The sequence below is a fragment of the Pinus tabuliformis genome, chromosome 4_1, assembly GCF_031772625.1.
Source record: "Pinus tabuliformis cultivar Carrire ecotype Pingquan chromosome 4_1, CPIR1, whole genome shotgun sequence".
Lineage (NCBI taxonomy): Eukaryota > Viridiplantae > Streptophyta > Pinopsida > Pinales > Pinaceae > Pinus > Pinus tabuliformis.
Genome location: NC_142303.1, coordinates 997,417,556 through 997,435,590, shown reverse-complemented (window position 1 = coordinate 997,435,590; position 18,035 = coordinate 997,417,556).

The window sequence follows — 18,035 nt, the reverse complement described above, 5'->3', positions numbered from 1 at the left end:
TTGGACAAATTTGACATGAAAATATGTTTGGAAAACCTCCAAAATATAGAACAACTAGACTACAACTGAAAATTATAATTAGATTTTAATTACAATTATATATACATATATATATATATATATACATATATATACATACATATATATATATATATATATACATATATGTATATGTATATATATATATATACATACATATATATATATATATATATATATACATATATATATATATATATATATATATATATATAAAATATTTCAAGATTATCATAGTTTGTATGACTAAGTGATTAAGAAATTACCGTGAGAAATACTTTGAAATTGCAACCTAATTTGAGTATATGTAAGACAAGGCACTCTAAATTAGAGTGTTAATGTTTCTAAGACATATCTTATTAATAATTATTAATAATGACTGGAGTTTATTTTTGTTTTGTTTGTTAGTGTGTCTATGACTCTACATGAATATCTTGTGGTTTAAGATACTATGACCTAGGGGCATCTAAGTGATCAAAACCACCTAGGGATCACACTTAGCCTAGGCCACACAAACCTTTAACATGGATGAATTTTTTAGGTGTCTCCCTCCAACTACAATGAGTTTTGAACCTTGACCACCTTGTAGAATGAAACCCTCAAAATCCAATCATACTAGTGGAATTTGACATGAGTGGAGTCTATCTTTAGTGACAAATATAACTCTATTTTTAATATAAATTAACTTCTAACTGAGTGGGCCTAATGGTTAAGAGCATATGTTTCCTCCTGAGAGGTCACAAGTTCAAATTCATAAAGGGGTTGAGTGAGTATTCCTTCGTAGATTTTAGTAGTCAAATCATGGCATGATGTGGTTCCCTATCCCATAAACAAGAGGGGCTCATACACCAATTTGGTGTGTGGCTTGGTTGTGACTTCAAGACTAGACTATTATTATTACTATTTTTTTTTGTAATCTTGGTAGGACTCTCCGATTTTCGTGTTTACATGTCCATTGTTCACCCCACTACGGGGGAGGGTAGCACAAGATTTGAACCCAAGACTTCTGGTTCAGTGAGACTTCATTTCCATGGCTATTGCCACTTGAGCTACCCTAGGCGGACTATTATTATTACTATTATTATAAAACCTTTGAGATGTCGAATAATTGATGACAAACTAATTTTTTAAGGTGCTCCTTGTGTGAAGGTAACATGTTAGAAACTCCATGGGTACAAAAAATCCAATTATATTAAGGGTTGGAGTGGCCAAGATCAGGTGCAATATCTAGTGGTTTTGATGACCTATATATGCTTGAATAGCAGTTCTTGACCACAAGCTAATATATATATATATATATATAATTTTAATAAAATTATACTAAGGGTTAGTGTGGGCAAAACTAGGTTAATCTCTAGTGGTTTTGACGACTTGAATCACCATTCTTAAACAAAAGCTAATATTGCAAATCACATACAAACTAATATATATATATATATATATATATATATATATATATATATATATATATATATATATATATATATATATATATATATATATATATATATATAATGGAAATTCCTTTCTGTTTCTTTCAAAAAAGAGGCAAGTATTACAAGATCAACAACCATAACCAGATAGCCTCAACCTGCCCAGTGGGAAACTAGGTCTATTGACCATCTGATTGCATTATAAGCCATCTAAAATCTGAATTGTCTAAGATTGTTTAGTAAGGCTAAATATACTTGAGTGTCTTTGTAACTCCTATTGACCATACACCTATACCATATATACAAAAACTCCTTATTATTCATATAAACATAAAAAAGATAATAAAGTATCCAGACTATACTAAAAACCATACTAATCATCAGAAGACTTAATTAGCACTAGAGCCCGGTAACTTAGTTTGTGGTAGGCAAGGAATGTGTTGCTCTATGCGTGCAAGGCAAGCATTCTACTGTTAGATCTGGTGCTAGATAATCTAGAATTCTTTGTGAATTTCCTATAATTATTTTGTCGGCCCTGAGATTCCTGTAAAAGTGGTTGGAAAAGATTTAGCCAAGAGAGTCTTCATCATCCAGAAAAAATACAAGGTATGCTAAAAACGAGTGTGACGAACACGAGAATGGCTAGAGTCTGGAATAAGATCCCTCCACCCATTAATCTCCTGCTCACTATTATATACCAATAACCCAATCTCAGTTTCCCACCCATTGATGCTATGGCAGGCCCAAGGATGGACGTTGGTCCTGTAGGTTATAACTGCTTCCGAGACTAATTCATTATTTCTCCGAGGGCCTCGACTTCTAGTCAGTCGTGATTGTCCCCTCCCATGGCCACGACCCCAACCCCAACCAATAGTTTGGGCTTTCCCTCATTGCGAGATATGTCGAGCAATCTCCTATAGTTGAATGTAGATGGGAAGGAGCCTGGTAATTACCATTGTAACACATGCCCCTCCTTCAAATTTCCTCTTCTTGACTTCAGAATTAAATTCTGGAGGCTGACCCAGAGGGAGGAACTGAAGAAAAAACTAAGGTTTGAAACTCTAGATTCTAGAGAAACATAAGCCTTTTAGATATAATCAATAAACCGAAACAAAAAATATTTCCCCCACAATCATCAGGGATCTGTTCAAAGAGCCTGACCCGTGTACTCCAAAGAACCATGTCGTCCTGGAGAGAGGAAAAAAATCATATACACAAAATCTCTCCCACATACCCACCCTGAGATGACCCGTCCAAAGAGTGCATGTAAAATGTGGAGGTATTGATGGTTACGAGCATGCAATTGACTAGCAACCAAGATAGATACATATCCCCAAGATGAATTAACCCAGGGAATGACAAGTTACTAAGAACAATGGTGAGTTTCCTGGTGAAGAGCCATTAACCTCCAGTCAGACCGACATACAAGCCAAACTCTTCTCCCCAAATTTCTAGACTAAATTTTATTCTAAACCAAAAAGACGTGAAAGAATTGACCATCAACAACCCTTTTAAACACATACGATGCATAAGGAGAATGGTGTATAAGAGTTTGATAATCTTAACATACCTGCAAAGAAGATGATCATGAGGATAAACTTCTCTCGCAACAACTTGATCTCAGGCATTGTATATCCCTCTTGCATCCTCCCTGGTAATGTTTCCTTGCCTCCAAAATCCAGTTGAAGGAGCGTTGAGTATTGAATACAATGTGACACCACCTGCAACGGATCTAGGGGTTATCACTGCATGCTCCTCCAAATGCCTTCATGCATGCCTATTAAACATTCTTGACAACCCTTGCATAGGGTGGTGTGTGTGAGGGAGGCCATGCCACCACCTTTAGGTCCTTTCAATTAATTGCATACCAATGGCATGGATCCCACCGAAGCCCTTGTCCCACCTCTCACCCTGATCATGGATATGTATAATTAATTTAAAAGAGATTAAAATAATCTAAAATAAAAAAACATACATTTATCATTTAACCATTACATTAAAGTTATATTATAAATATCTGGATGGGGTGATTAGGGAAGAAAGGGGGGGGGTTACCAATTCCCCCCCATGCCCAATAGGTAGAGGTCGTGGAAACACACCCCAAAAACTTGTTATGAGCATGCTGACATAGATTAATACACTAAGAATGAGTTGGATGAAAGAAAAGAGAGAGTATGGGCGAGGTGGCTCAGAGCATGGGAGGAGAATATAATTAACGCCATCCATGCTTGTAGGTCACCATTCCCGAGGTAATGGTACAAGAAGAAAGATAAAGAGAAATTAGGGTATGTGCCATTCAGAGGAAGATAAGGAGGGGATGCAAGGGATGGATCTAAACCTACTTAATAAAAACCAGTGAAAGGGGCGAGCGGTCAAACCAGATGGATAGAAGTCTAAAAAAACAATGTACGTTGTTAGTGGGGTAGATCGAGGTGGATAAGAATCCATATTCATGAGTGCATGAAATATCTGGAGTATGCAATGCATAAGTTTCATGAAAAAGAGTGGATTTTGAGATGGAATTTTTCTGAATGGTTTAGGAAGGTGTGACATATGCTCCTTAAACTCTTCCTAGGTAACTTCTATTTTGAGTTGATAATCATTTTTGTAGTTTTTGAGAGTACTTTTCTATGTTTCCAAACCTGTTGGGGGTAATTTTCCATTCTTGTCAGGCTATTCAATAGAGTTGGGAATTTCCTTCAAGTTTCACCTCTATTAGTTGGGAGAATATCCAGGTAGGAGTCTAAAGAGTAGAGAGTTGGAGCATGCTCTGGAAGATGGTGGAAGTGATAAGCTAAGTCTGACATCCATTTGGTTGATAATTTTATGGGGGTATGGTGGTAGTGTCCTCTGGGGTGATTGGGTTAGTCCCATAAGAATTACAAATCATTGTTGGAGTTGGGTACAAGTTGGTAGGAAATAGGGTGGAGGCCAAAACATCTCACCTATGGTAATTCTGTGTTTTAAACTAATCAAATCCCATACTCTCTGGTGTGAATTAGAAGGGGGAGAGGGCTTTGTCTCTGAGAAGTGAAGTGGTCTAACAAGAAACAAGGTTGTAGGGGTTCGAGCTAGGATTTGATTCCTAGTTGGCACAAGAATTTTCTAATAAGAAAGTAGGAACCAAGTGTTTGGAAGCTAAGGGAGGCCAAAAGGAGGAGAAGATAACAACCAATGTTTGGAGTTTGAATCAGGACCCATGTTTGGACAGACCCCGGGCCACAGATTGTGCAACTCTTGATATCTTATAGGGGAGGGGGTGAAGTAGAAGGGAATGCTTTGTAGTCCAACATAATATGATTTCTTGGTCTAGCCCTCTGAGGAGATAATTACAATGCTGAGAGAGAGAGGCAGGGTGAGGAGCGGTGTGGTGTATTATGAGGAGAGAGCCCCTACAGGAAGCTATTAACTACATAATAGGGTGGCAGGCTTTACCCCTTGACACTAGAAGCAAATCCTTGTGTAAGTGCATGAAAACCTAACCAGATTTAAAGGGGAGGCATCATCTCAACAACCCTCTCTCTCAGACTTGGAAATACTGGTAGAATGGTTGAGCTAGATACCAGATATAAGAAACACTTGTGGTAGATCCATTCAATACATGAAAGTAGTGAATTTATATTGGTAGCTAATATTCCTCTTGAGCCACATGATATAGGACAACCAAGAGCATTAGAGGGATCTATTTAAGACCTTGGTCCACATGAATGGGCACATGAAGCATAACGAATACATATTCAAAGTGTTGGACCAGGAGCTAGCTAGAATAGAAAAGCATCCCAGTATTCCTTCAGTCGTAGAGGTACATTCAGGAGAACCAATATATCTTATCACTGTTGCTAGTTTAGACTTAGAACCTCTTGCCTGACTCTCTGATGGATCAAAATCAGGTCTTTCCTTTTGTTGTTGATCATGTGTATGGATAGATAGGCTAGTTCTCTAGTACATACTTACTTAATGTTTTAGCTTTTACTATTTATTTGTCTCTTCTGACCCTTCGAAGGGTTCAATTTTGTTTATAGCCAGGTCTTCTATGTGAAAGACTAGAAGGACTTACACATATTTTTGATGTAAACATCTGATTTTGTAGTTATTGAAGTTCACTTTAAAAAATAATAAAATAAATTATATTATAAACTAGAAATGATAACATAATTTGATCGAAACCAATTCCATGATATTTCCATGTAAAAATACAATGAAGAATTTATGATATATCAACAAAATTTCGACCAAATTCAATTGGTAAGTAATGAAATATTATAAACCAATATATTTTAAGTTTAAAACTTAAAATCCCCCACTGCAGGTGTTGATCCAAGTCGTATGTCATGAAAATTATGAATATCCTCTAATCCACAGGCCACCTGGCTGGCTATGTAGCGTCGTGCGAGGGTAAGTACAAGTTGTTAAATTTTCATATGTTGTGAATCATTACCATCACTAAGTACGATACACCACAGTGAAAAAAAAACCATTATGGTAATACATCATAACATGGAAGGAGTCCACGACAGTAAGCCTAGGTATAACATTAATTGGCAGGGTAATCTGCTCCTGGATATGTCTCAATAAGCTGGCCATCATCTCACCACATTTGGTTTGAGCTCCGATATGCAACTTCCTTGCAGCCATGCCGATCTTCTTTTCAATATTATGCATTCCTTTGTTGGACCTGTAGTGGGTATCTGTTGACTCTCGCGGACATGGCGAATTGCAGTGGCTTTTCATTTGGTGCAGGGCACTCTCATCCCAACAAAATTTTCTTGGTTCCTCTGGGGATCAAACTAGCCTGCTCACATTATAGTGTGGTTTTTCTTGCCTCACAAGATTTCCCGTTTAATCATGGTGTGGAGGATCCCTTGAAATCCCTCCACCTTCCAACAACATCGACTTTCATTAAAAAGTTTCTTGTGTCAATTTGGGAGGCTCGATGTATAAAAATTTCCCAGTTTCTGTTGCTTGGGTTCTTAGGTGGTCCTCCTGGGCATGATAATGACTCATTTTCATTTTAGGTTTTCTCTGCATGGTGGTGGCATGGTCAGGGGCTTGGTATCGATCGTGCCGAAAAAGATTCTGGTCTTTGCAATAATGCATCTTGGTTGACATACAATGGGCTCTCCACACACTTAAGTTTGCACTGACAACTTGGTATGCGAGAGGGTTGACCAAGTAGAAACACCTAACATGCTTTCCACTGGAAACAGGTATTTAGTGGTCTTCTGCATAATTGACCAAGTCAGTCTCAGCTATATCATAATAGTTCTTTCCTTACCATAGCTTACAAGAATGGCTCTTTGGGATGACAGGAATATTCTCCATTTTTTTCAATTTTTCTCAGAAATGATAGGCCTGCTTGATTATTGTCAGTCTCATAGTTTTCACAGTTTCTCTAGCTTTTTCTTATTATCATATGCAATGGATAAAAGAAGTATTGGGCCTAGATTTTGGCTATTTTTGACAGTACTCTTAAGGCTTTGCTTCTCCTTTAAGACTCCTTTTTTCCCTCTAGTTACCATCTTTTTGTGCCTCTTTTGACCAAAAGGGTGATTTAGACTCCAAGGTATGCAAATAACTCAAAACTTATCATTTATTTTTGTCTTAGGTTATTTGATGTTGAATTCTACCTGATTAACTAACTGACAACTTTTAGAGGTACTAATTGAATTTCATGAACATCAACAGACTTTGGACGGTTTCATGATTTCATGCAGAAGATCAGGGATTTCCTACAGCAACACCATTTCATGTAGCAGCGCCGATTTCCTGCAACATGCGGTTTTCCTGTAGAATCCACATAGGTTAGACATGTTCCAGTCATCCACAAAAGAAACGAGGACATGAGTTTTGTTTGGAAATCCATCCACATGGACTCTATCTTACTGGCTGCTCCTGATTAGTCTTTTTCAATGTTCCACCAAGGTTCTGAGACGAGGGGCGAGGGAGCGAGGGGGCGTGGGAGCGGCCTATGCAAAAGCTCCCTACCATTTTTTAGGAAACATGGGGGAGCGTCAGGGTCTTAAAAATTTATAAATATAAAATATAATTTATTAATTGAGTCCACTATGAAAATTTGGTTTGAATTGAAAAGATGCAAAGCATGATCATTGATATGAATATCATTTGACATTATCCAAATTTATAATATCATATAAAATAATAAATTTAAAATTCTAATTCATCTTGGTCAAATTCTAATTTAGATTTTGGTCAGACAGAGGGAGAGCTTCAGCTTGATAAGGTAGCCACTGAATTTTGTGAAAAGGTAAATGAATAGATCAGGAACACTGCATTGGCAATAGAAGGGGCAACTACGATGGGTTGTCCAGCTGTATTGGATCCAACAGCTAGAAAGTTTGTTATATTATATATAATATAGACAGTACACCATATGCTGAAAGAAGAGTTTTAGTTCCAGGAGAGATGAGAAGATCACATGAAAGAGTTTCTGACAGTTTACTATCAAATGACATTGACTGCAGGATGACCATCTGCGAACCAACTTAGGTGACCAACGATGGCATGGATAATTTGTCTACCTTATTAGAGCAATGCCATGTAGTTCAAACTTCAAACTAGCAGTGTATTTCAGGGGTGAAAGTAATTTTCAGACATGAGAATTCAAGCTGAGCAACTGTGCTCTGTGTAAATTTTGTAACTGTATAGATTCATATATAACGACAGTTCCCGAGATTTCTTGCTGCCCATAGTATTTTTTCATGCTTGCAGTAAACGCATGTTAGTCTATAGTCCACCCAATTATTTCCCACATGAGATAGGTGTTGCTTCCATAGTTTGTATGTCAAATGTCATGCAAATTAAAAACACAAACTGAATGTCTCATATTCTTTGCCTGTCACTCCAGTTATCTCCCCACTATAATTTAGCCATCACTTGAGAAAAAAAGGAGAAGTTTTAAAAGGGAAAATTCATGTATGTGCTATATGGTCCAACAAATTTTTCATGATACTGACCCTCTAAAATAACGCTTGTTGAAACCAAAAGACAGCACAAGACGTTATCCCCATACAGAACATGAGTAGCTCTGTACCACTTTAGGTCTATTAAATCATAAACTATAAGCAAGGCCATTTTTTTGGGAGGGTGGGGAAACGTCCCCTCAGGGAAGGGAAAAGTTTCCCTGGCACGTCCCCCTGAGTTTCCTCCATTTTGGGAGCGTGGGGAAACGTCCCCTACTCGTCCCCAAGTCCCCGGAGCGCGGGGGAGCGAGGAAACTAGACCCCTGGGGGGGGGGGGGCGAGTCCCTGTGGAACACTGGTCTTTTTAACTGCCCAAATCTTGTTCTTTTCATTTTGGCCAAATTTGGGAAAGCAACTCAAACAATCAAGCGTATTTGGTTCAATCCATGCTTCGAAATCATGGATCATGTTAGTGTCAGTCTTTACAGCCTTCCTCCAGTGATCAACATGCTCTTACAAAGTGATTTTAAGGTGTCAAGGTCAATTTTGTCATTTCAAAGAGTCTTCAAGCAAAATTTGGTCACTAGGCATTAGGTCTAGGGTTTGCTTTCACTCCTTTCAAAGTTGCCCAAACGTCAGTCTATGTCACTATTCAGCTGATTCCATCATCATTCAGAGGGTTGTTATCATCATGTCAGGCTCCATTGGGTCATGTTACACCTTGTTCATGCTTCAGTTGTGCCTTGGTAAGGTCCATTTCCCTCTCCTAGGGTTTTGAAGGCAATTTATCTTGAATGGTCAAATCATTAGAAAAACTTGTATCCAGATGTTCATACACCTTCCCCTATCCTTCATGTACCTTATTAAACACTTCCCATCCCTTAGATCCCCCTTATTCCTCCTTTTCGCACAAACCCTAGTTTCTTGCCACAACTTGGCAATTTTCTAGGCTAGGCCTGTGTTTTGCCCTTTTGGACCCCTTCCCCTCACTCGATCTCTGAGATTCCCCTTTCCCCTGCTTCCTAACATCCCTCCCTACTTCCAAAAATTTCCCCAAGAATTTAGAATCCCCTTATCCCCTTCATTTCACTTCATTTCGACAAAATCCCTTGTTTCACACTTGGGGATAGGTTTCACTCAAATGATGTTTCAGAGAAATAAAAGATGAATTTTGGAAAACTGAGAGAGGTTTTTGTCCATAACATGCCAAGGAAGAAAAAAATCCTTCACTTTTTACATAGGTATAATGGTTTTGGAGAAATTTCAAAAATAAAATTGCCTCGGGAGAATTGATGCACCTCTGAAGTGACCTTAGGAAAATCAATTTTTCTCCTAGCTTGGTTGGCCAAATAACCTTCTTGATAAGTCAAAGGATAACTAGAAAAAAATATATTTCCAATGAGCTATCATGAGCTCAATTTGGAGTTTAGGAAGGCATTCAAAAGTTGACTGCAACAGCACTCTGCCTTGAGGCAGCCTCATTTGGCACATTTTGACCAGTGTTGAGAGATTTGATTTTTGACAAGGCAAATGAACTCCAAATTGAAAAATTCCAATTGTTTTGGAAATTAGATTCAAATAAATTTCCAACGAGCTATCCTGTACCCAATTTGGACACAGGGAAGGCCTCCAAAATCCTCCTGCAAAATGGCGCTACGCATATAATGAGCGCTACGCATATAGCTTCCCCTGCCTTTGTAAAATACCTTTGTAAAATAACACTGGCGCTACGCATATAAGGAGCGCTACGCATTGGGCCAGAACACAAAATTTTTTGCCACTGCTCTTCAAAATTCAAATTCTCTCAGTCTCCTTCTCCTCCTGTAAGTTTAAATCATCTTGCTATTATCTTTGGTCAGTGTTTGGAGTTGTTTGAAGATCGGTTGTAAGAGTATGAATGTTGAAAAACACAAACCCTACTCTCTTGTAGTCCACTATTCACACGGCCCTATTTCCCACAGTTCCTCCCACATTTGGAATTTGAAACAAAAGCACCAAATCCTCATTCTTCATCTCATTTAAGCAAACACAGATTTTGCAACATCATGGAGGCGGACAACAACACATCATACAAACAAGACAGAGATTGCACCACTGAACTGCATACACCAGGAGGAACTGAAGCACAGTGAAACACCTGATCCATTCCGGATTTTGGCCGAGGCTACACTGGCTGGGCATGATACATGATGGAGGGTCTTCGCTCCGAATTTGAGCAAATTCGGAGAACTTTTTGTCATTTTGAAATTTTTTGGTCCCAAAACAGATTTTTCAGCTATACGAGTAGCACGTCGACGCGCTCGCTTATGATTGGGACACTTGCTGGAGGAAAACTTTATATTTTTGGGTTTTTCATGGTAAGTTATGCATGCTCAGTTATTGGTGAAACATTTCATCAAGTTATGGATGATCAAAAGGCCCCAAAACACCATGAAAACCACCTTGCTGCCACCTTTTGCAACAACAGGAAGTACTTCTGGGAGAATGCAGTTTTGGAGTTGCAAATGAGCTCCAAATTGAAAAATTCCACTTGGGTTGGAAAGTAGACATATAGGGATTTCCAACGAGCTATCATGAGCTCAATTTGGATGTCGGGAAGTGCCCCAAAAACAAGCTGAAAGGTGCACTACGCATAGAGATGAGGGCGCTACGCATAGAGGTTTTTGGTCAAATTTCCATCCTCCAGCTCAGGAATTTGGCCAGTTTTCACCAGTTTCACTTCTTGATGTGATTTTTGACCCAACTTGATGTAATTTGATGTTTATGAGGTAACTTGGCACTTATTTACCTTATTCTAGATGATTCATTCACAAAATAGCAAAAAATTAATGTAATGAATTAGTTTCGTAGCATATAGGGGTTAGTTGTTTGACTACCTAGATTTCAGTTCCTTGTTTAGAATTGGTTCAAACTGCTCCTAGAAGGAGGAGCTCGACCCCTAGAGGTTAGGGAATGGGTTAGCTTGGTCTATATGATGTAAATTTTCAGTCAGTAGCAAGGGTTGGACTCTTGGGAAGATTTTGGCACACTATTGTACATATTTTTCATGTTTTGGCTAAGGAAAGATCAGAGGTTTTGTAGCACCTATTGGGATGCTTGTGGCTTTCAGTTCTTGATGGTGTTATCTCTCAGTTTATTGTAAGTTTATTCATGTTTAAATGTATGCCATTCCCTTCTTATGCTTCTGAAACTAAATGAATGAGTAAATGAGGTTGAATTCATTGTTCACAATGCTCTTCCTTTAAATTTGTTTAGTTTTACATGTTTTCGCCAGTTCGGAGAGGATCCATGTTTTCCTTTGCCCTCTTCAGCTCCTTGTCATTCTGATCCATCCATACACCTGATCAAAGGCATCAAGACTATTGCCTACCTCGCCCCAACTCGAATTCTGCAAAGATCTGGCCTTATCCTCGGACCCAAAATTGGTTTTCTCATTTCTCCAACAAAAAACCCAAAAAATCTAAATCAAACTTTCCTATCTCTTTACTAGCCTAAAATCAGTTCCCATTTTAAGTCGTCTCGCACCCTATTGCTCATTTTATCAAGATTGACTGGAGAGAGCCCTCTCCTGTCCTCGTAGGGCTAGCTACGAGGCTGAGCTTGGTTTGATGTTGCCTTGAGTTTTGCCTCCCTCAGCCTGAGGCAGATTCGAGTGCTAATAGATCAAACCAAGGATATCGATGTACTACATTTTCAGCTTATTTTAGTAAACAATTATAATATTTTAATTTTACTTAGTTTGGTCAAAGCGCTGGCCTGCACACTTGTGTAAGAAGAGTAGATTCGATTTGTAGGGGATCGAAAAAAATATCTTAGACTTTTGTAATGCTATAATCAACTTTTCAGATTAATATAAGCCTGATGTTTTGCTGATCTCATATTGTAAGTTTCTTTAGTAGTTAAGGGGTTGTGAGTGAAGGAGGGCCCCCTTTACTCACAACTGCGGTAGCTATAAATGTGTGTTTAATTAACTTACTTTCCATGTATTAACGATAGATGTATGCACAGTTCCATTCCTCTTTGTTGATTCATAGCAGCACATGCTTTTAATTATTAATGATTGGGTTATTGCATGTATGTCTCTAATTTGATTAACGGTTAGACTAAGTTTTGTAATTTGTGCCCTGATTTAGATTGTGAGGCTGAGTTTGAATGACTGGAGATGAGTTTAATTTAATTGCTGCTGTTTGGTTGTATATCTTCTCTTGATCAATATCAACAATTTTAGGTGCTGTAGAGAGATGAGCTATCTACTCCATAACCTTTGCTGCTAAATGTTGAGAGTGAAGATAGATTTGGAATCGTGTGTGGTTTTTATGCACTAAAGTACCAATCCGCATATATTTTGCATTGCACCTCGCAAGGTTACGATTTCCCCTAGTTGATAATTAATGTGTGTCAAATTATAAGTTTATAGTTTTCCCCAACATTTTGGCACCGTTGCCGGGGAGGTGCTAAGGGATGATACTGAAAGTGATTTAGTATGATTTCTTGTTGTTTAAGTTTTTTAGGACAGGGGGAGTCAAAGTGGTAAGACGTGGTGTAAGGCCTACGCACTTGAGGAGATTAGAATTTGGCAAAGCCACGTCCTGATTGTTTGGTAAGTATAATTTTTGAATTTTTATGTATAATGCATGAATAAGAATAAGGGCCAATATACTAGGACTAGATATCCAAGTGGTGATGCGAGCACCACCTCGTCCACTAATAAGCTGTTATGAAACCAGCTCAAGAAAATATAGAAAAGATAGATCAACGCCTTAGAATTCAGCCTCTTCGAGGGGGCAACCTCCTTTACATTACATAAATGAACAATTCTTGGATGATACAATTGACAAAACCTCCTTTCTATATATAGGAGTCTAAGGAGTCACAATATAATCCAGCCGACCTAACAATAATAATATAAAGCCACAAAAATAACAATAGAGGGATTCTATGGGGCACAGAAATAACAACATGGGGGTAATAGGGGCACAACAATATAAATAAGGGGTATAACTACAATAGTAATGGGGTAATCACTAGTATTATAGGGACCCAACATGCCCCTCTCCTTCAAAAAAGTGTTGTCCTCAACGCTTGAGTAGTTCTGGATACTTCTGCATAAAATTCTCATCCTCCCATGTGGAATCTTCATCGGATAAGTTCTTCCACTTGATAAGATACTCTGAAATTGATCGATTTTGTAGCTGTCGAGTTCTTGTTTCTGTGAGTGCTTCCGGTTCCAATATAATTTTTCCTTCCTCGTCAAGTTTTGGCAATATTGTTTGAACTGGGAGCTTGTTTTTCTGTGACTGCTTCTGGTTCCAATATAATTTTTCCTTCCTCGTCAAGTTCTGGCAATATTGTTTGAACTGGGAGCTTGTCGCCTATAACCTTCTTTAAACATGAAACATGGAAAACTGGGTGCAATCGAGAAGCTGCAGGAAGCTCCAATTTGTATGCCATAGTACCAATCTTTTGCAACACCTTGTACGGACCATAATACTTTGGTGATAATTTATTATCCTTCTTAGCTTGCTTTAGGGACATTTTCTTATATGGTTGTAGCCGTAGGAATACCCAATCACCTACATCAAAACTTCTTTCACTGCGATGTTGATCTGCCTGTTGTTTCATTCTATTTTGTGCCAACACGAGGTTATCCTTTAAGAGTTGGAGGACTTGTTGTTGATGTTCGATGTGATGTTCCACTGCCTGAACCTTAGAATTTTCTCTTAAATATGATGTGATGGATGGTGGTTGATACCCATAAAGTGCCATAAATGGGGTCATTTTTGTTGCTGTATGGAAGGAAGTGTTATACCACCATTCAGCCAGAGGCAACCATTTGACCCATTGTGTCTGTTTATCAGATACAAAGCAACGAAGATATCCTTCCAAACATTTGTTTACTATCTCAGTTTGCCCATCAGATTGAGGATGATAAGATGAGCTATGAGCTAACTGAGTACCAAGACAAGAAAATAATTCTGTCCAAAAATTTCCAGTGAAAATGGGATCTCTGTCACTTACAATAATCTTTGGGTTTCCATGTAGCTTTTGAATTGTTTCCATAAATGCAGTAGAAACTGTACTGGCTTTAAATGGATGTGATAATGCACAAAAGTGTGCATACTTGGTAAGTCTGTCAACTACCACCATGATGACACTCTTTCCCTCAGACTTGGGTAAACCTGTGATAAAATCCATTGAAACCTCCTCCCAACGTTGGCTTGGAATGGATAAAGGTTGTAATAGACCCGGTGTCTTAATTGTTTCAACTTTATTTTGTTGGCAAACCAAACATTCCGCCACAAACTTTTGAATATCTGATTTAAGGCCATCCCAAAAAAATTCCTTCTTAACCCTGTGGTAAGTTTTTAAAAATCCTGAGTGCCCTCCTAAGGGAGAAGTGTGCAATTCCATAAGAATCTTTTGTTTTAGCTGGGAATTCTTACAGAGGTATAAGCGATCTTTGTACCATAACGAATCATTTTGCCAGCTAAATGTATCAGACGTACTGGAATCTTGTTGTAGCTTTTGAATAAGTGCCCACACTTCTTCATCATTCTTCCATTCCTCCCTTGCTTTGTTTATCCAATCTGGTTGGATAATAGAAATGGCACACAACAATGCTTCCACATCCTCATCCTTTCTTGAGAGTGCATCTGCCACCACATTTTGCTTCCCTTTTTTGTAGATGATTTCAAAGTCATAACCCAACATCTTTGTGACCCACTTTTGTTGCTCTTCAGAGGATAATCTTTGTTCTAAAAAGTATTTAAGGCTATCATGATCCGTTTTTACCTTGAAGTGTCTTCCCATTAGGTAGGGTCGCCATTTCTTAAGTGCATGGAGTATTGCCAACATTTCCTTCTCATAAATAGCTTTGCTTAAAAACTTTCCCTTGATTGGACGACTTTCAAAAGCAATGGGTCTTTCATCTTGCATTAGAACAACACCAATTCCATTTCCTGAAGCATCACATTCCACAATAAAGGTTTTTGTGAAGTCCGGTGTAGCTAAGACCGGTGCTTGGCACATTGCCTCTTTAAGATTTTCAAAGGCCTTTGTTGCTTCCGGAGTCCATGAAAATGCATCTTTCTTCAATAATGTTGTTAGAGGTGCTGCTATTCTCCCATAATTCTTAACAAACTTGCGATAATACCCTGTCAACCCAAGAAATCCTCGCAGATGCTTTATGGATGTGGGGATTTTCCATTCCTTAATGGCTTTAATTTTGCTAGGGTCTACCTTAACTCCTTCATGAGATACAATATGACCCAAATATTCCACCTCCTGGACTCCAAAGAAACATTTGGATCTTTTTGCATATAATTGTTTCTCCTCCAATAGTTGTAGCACCCTGTCAACATGTTCAACATGATCCTTCCAAGACTTGCTGTAGATTAGTATATCATCAAAAAATACTAACACAAATTTTCTAAGGAATGGTTTGAAAATTGAATTCATCAAACCTTGAAATGTTGAAGGTGCATTGGTAAGGCCAAAAGGCATGACCAAAAATTCATAATGACCCTCATGAGTTCTAAATGCCGTTTTCGGAATGTCTTCAATCTTCATTCTGATTTGATGATATCCCGAACGAAGATCCAACTTGGTGAAGTAAATTGATCCATGCAATTCATCCAGTAATTCATCAATGACAGGAATGGGGAACTTATCTTTAATAGTGAGCTTGTTGAGCTCCCTATAATCTGGACACATGCGCCATGATCCATCCTTCTTGTGCACCAATACTACTGGAGCAGAGAAAGAACTTTGACTTGGTTGAATTATACCAGCCTCTAGCATTTCTGCAACCATACGTTCAATTTCACTTTTTTGGACATAAGGATATCTGTACGGCCTGATGTTTGGAGGAACACTTCCTGGAATCAGATGAATAGCATGATCATGATCACGCATAGGTGGGAGACCTTTGGGAGTCTCAAATACCTTGGAATGATTGTCCAGGACTTTTTGGAGATCTGGAGAAATAGATGATTCTGATGTGGAAACATCTAGCGAACATAATTGTGCAATTACACCTCTTTGCTCTTTTTTTAGAAGCTTTGTCATACCATTAGAGCTGATTATCTTTCCTGGTTTCCCTGCAATACCCCTTAATTCAACTTCCTTTCCTTCCGTAGAAAATTTGATGAAAAGTTCTTGAAAATTAAAAGCTATTGTACCCAAGGATTGTAGCCATTGGACTCCTAGTACAACATCAGCACCTCCCATTGGAATGGAAAGCATTGGGCTAGTCAATACATATTCTCCCATGGATAGCTTGATATTATGGCACCTTCCAGAGCAATTTATTGTTCCTCCATTTGCAATCATCACTTGACACTCTGGTGCTGGATATAGGAAGCAATTCAATTCTTTTGCTACCCTACAATGAATAAAATTGTGGGTGCTTCCTGAATCAATCAACACTATTACCTTTTTCTTCTTGATTTGTCCTTCTATCTTGATGGTTTGAGGAGTGGTAATTCCTGCCAATGCATTACAAGATATGGTCGGATTTATTTGTTCTTCATCTAGGCTTTGTTCCTGGAGTATATCTTCTTCTTTTGACCTTTCTTGCTCCTTTTCTTCTTCCTCTTCACAATCTATGTAGAATAATTTCTTCTCAGCACACTTATGACCTTTAGTGTATTTGCTATCACAACTGTAACAAAGCCCTTTTGCTCTTTTTTCTTCCAATTGTTGTGGTGTCAACCTTATAGGTTGTGGAAGACTAGCGGCAACAACACTTCCGTCTTTATAGTTGTGAGTGGTATGCTTCCTCGTTGCCATAATTTTGCTTTCCATTTTTCTTGCTAACCTGAATGCCTTCTCTAATGAATCAGGTTCCCAAAGGCGAACATCATGTTGGATATTATCCTTTAAAGACCCTATGAACACATCAATCCTATGCTCCTCTGGAATATCTTTTACCCTTATGTTCAATTTTTGGAACTCCTCAATGTGCTCCATTACTGAACCCTTTTGTTTGAGACTTATCAATTGGCTAAAAAAAGTGTTGCTTTTTGTATCTTCATAATGTGCTATCAATTCTTCCGTAAAAATTGCCCAAGTGATAAATTGTTTACGAGAGCAAAGCCATTGATACCATACAAACTGATTTGGTTCCAAATATACAGTTGCCATACGTACCTTTTGTGTGTTTTGCACATTATTGAGATCGAAGAACTGCTCCATCTGTAATATCCATGTGGCGGGATCCTTGCCATCAAACTTCCTCATATCGATTTTTTGAATATGGTGGGTTTTCGATCCAACATTAGAGTCTATGGAATCATGATTAACATTAATTTTGTTCACATCATGAGTTTCCTTTAAAACCTTTTCACCATTAGTAAGTATTTCTTGTAGAAAATTTGTCAAATCTGTCTTCAAATCTGCCATGTTTGTCTTCAAATCTGTCTTCAAATCTGCCATGTCTCTCTTCAAATCTGTCTTTGAATCATCCATCTTAGCTTCCATGCCCTTTATCTTAGATTCCACGCCATTTATCTTAGATTCCATGCCATTTATCTTAGCTTCTGTTAGCTTTTGTGAGCGTGACATTTGTTGCACTTGTTCTTGTAATTTTGATATATCATGTAGCATTTCTTCCTCTTCTTCATGAGTCATGCTAGAGCTTTCA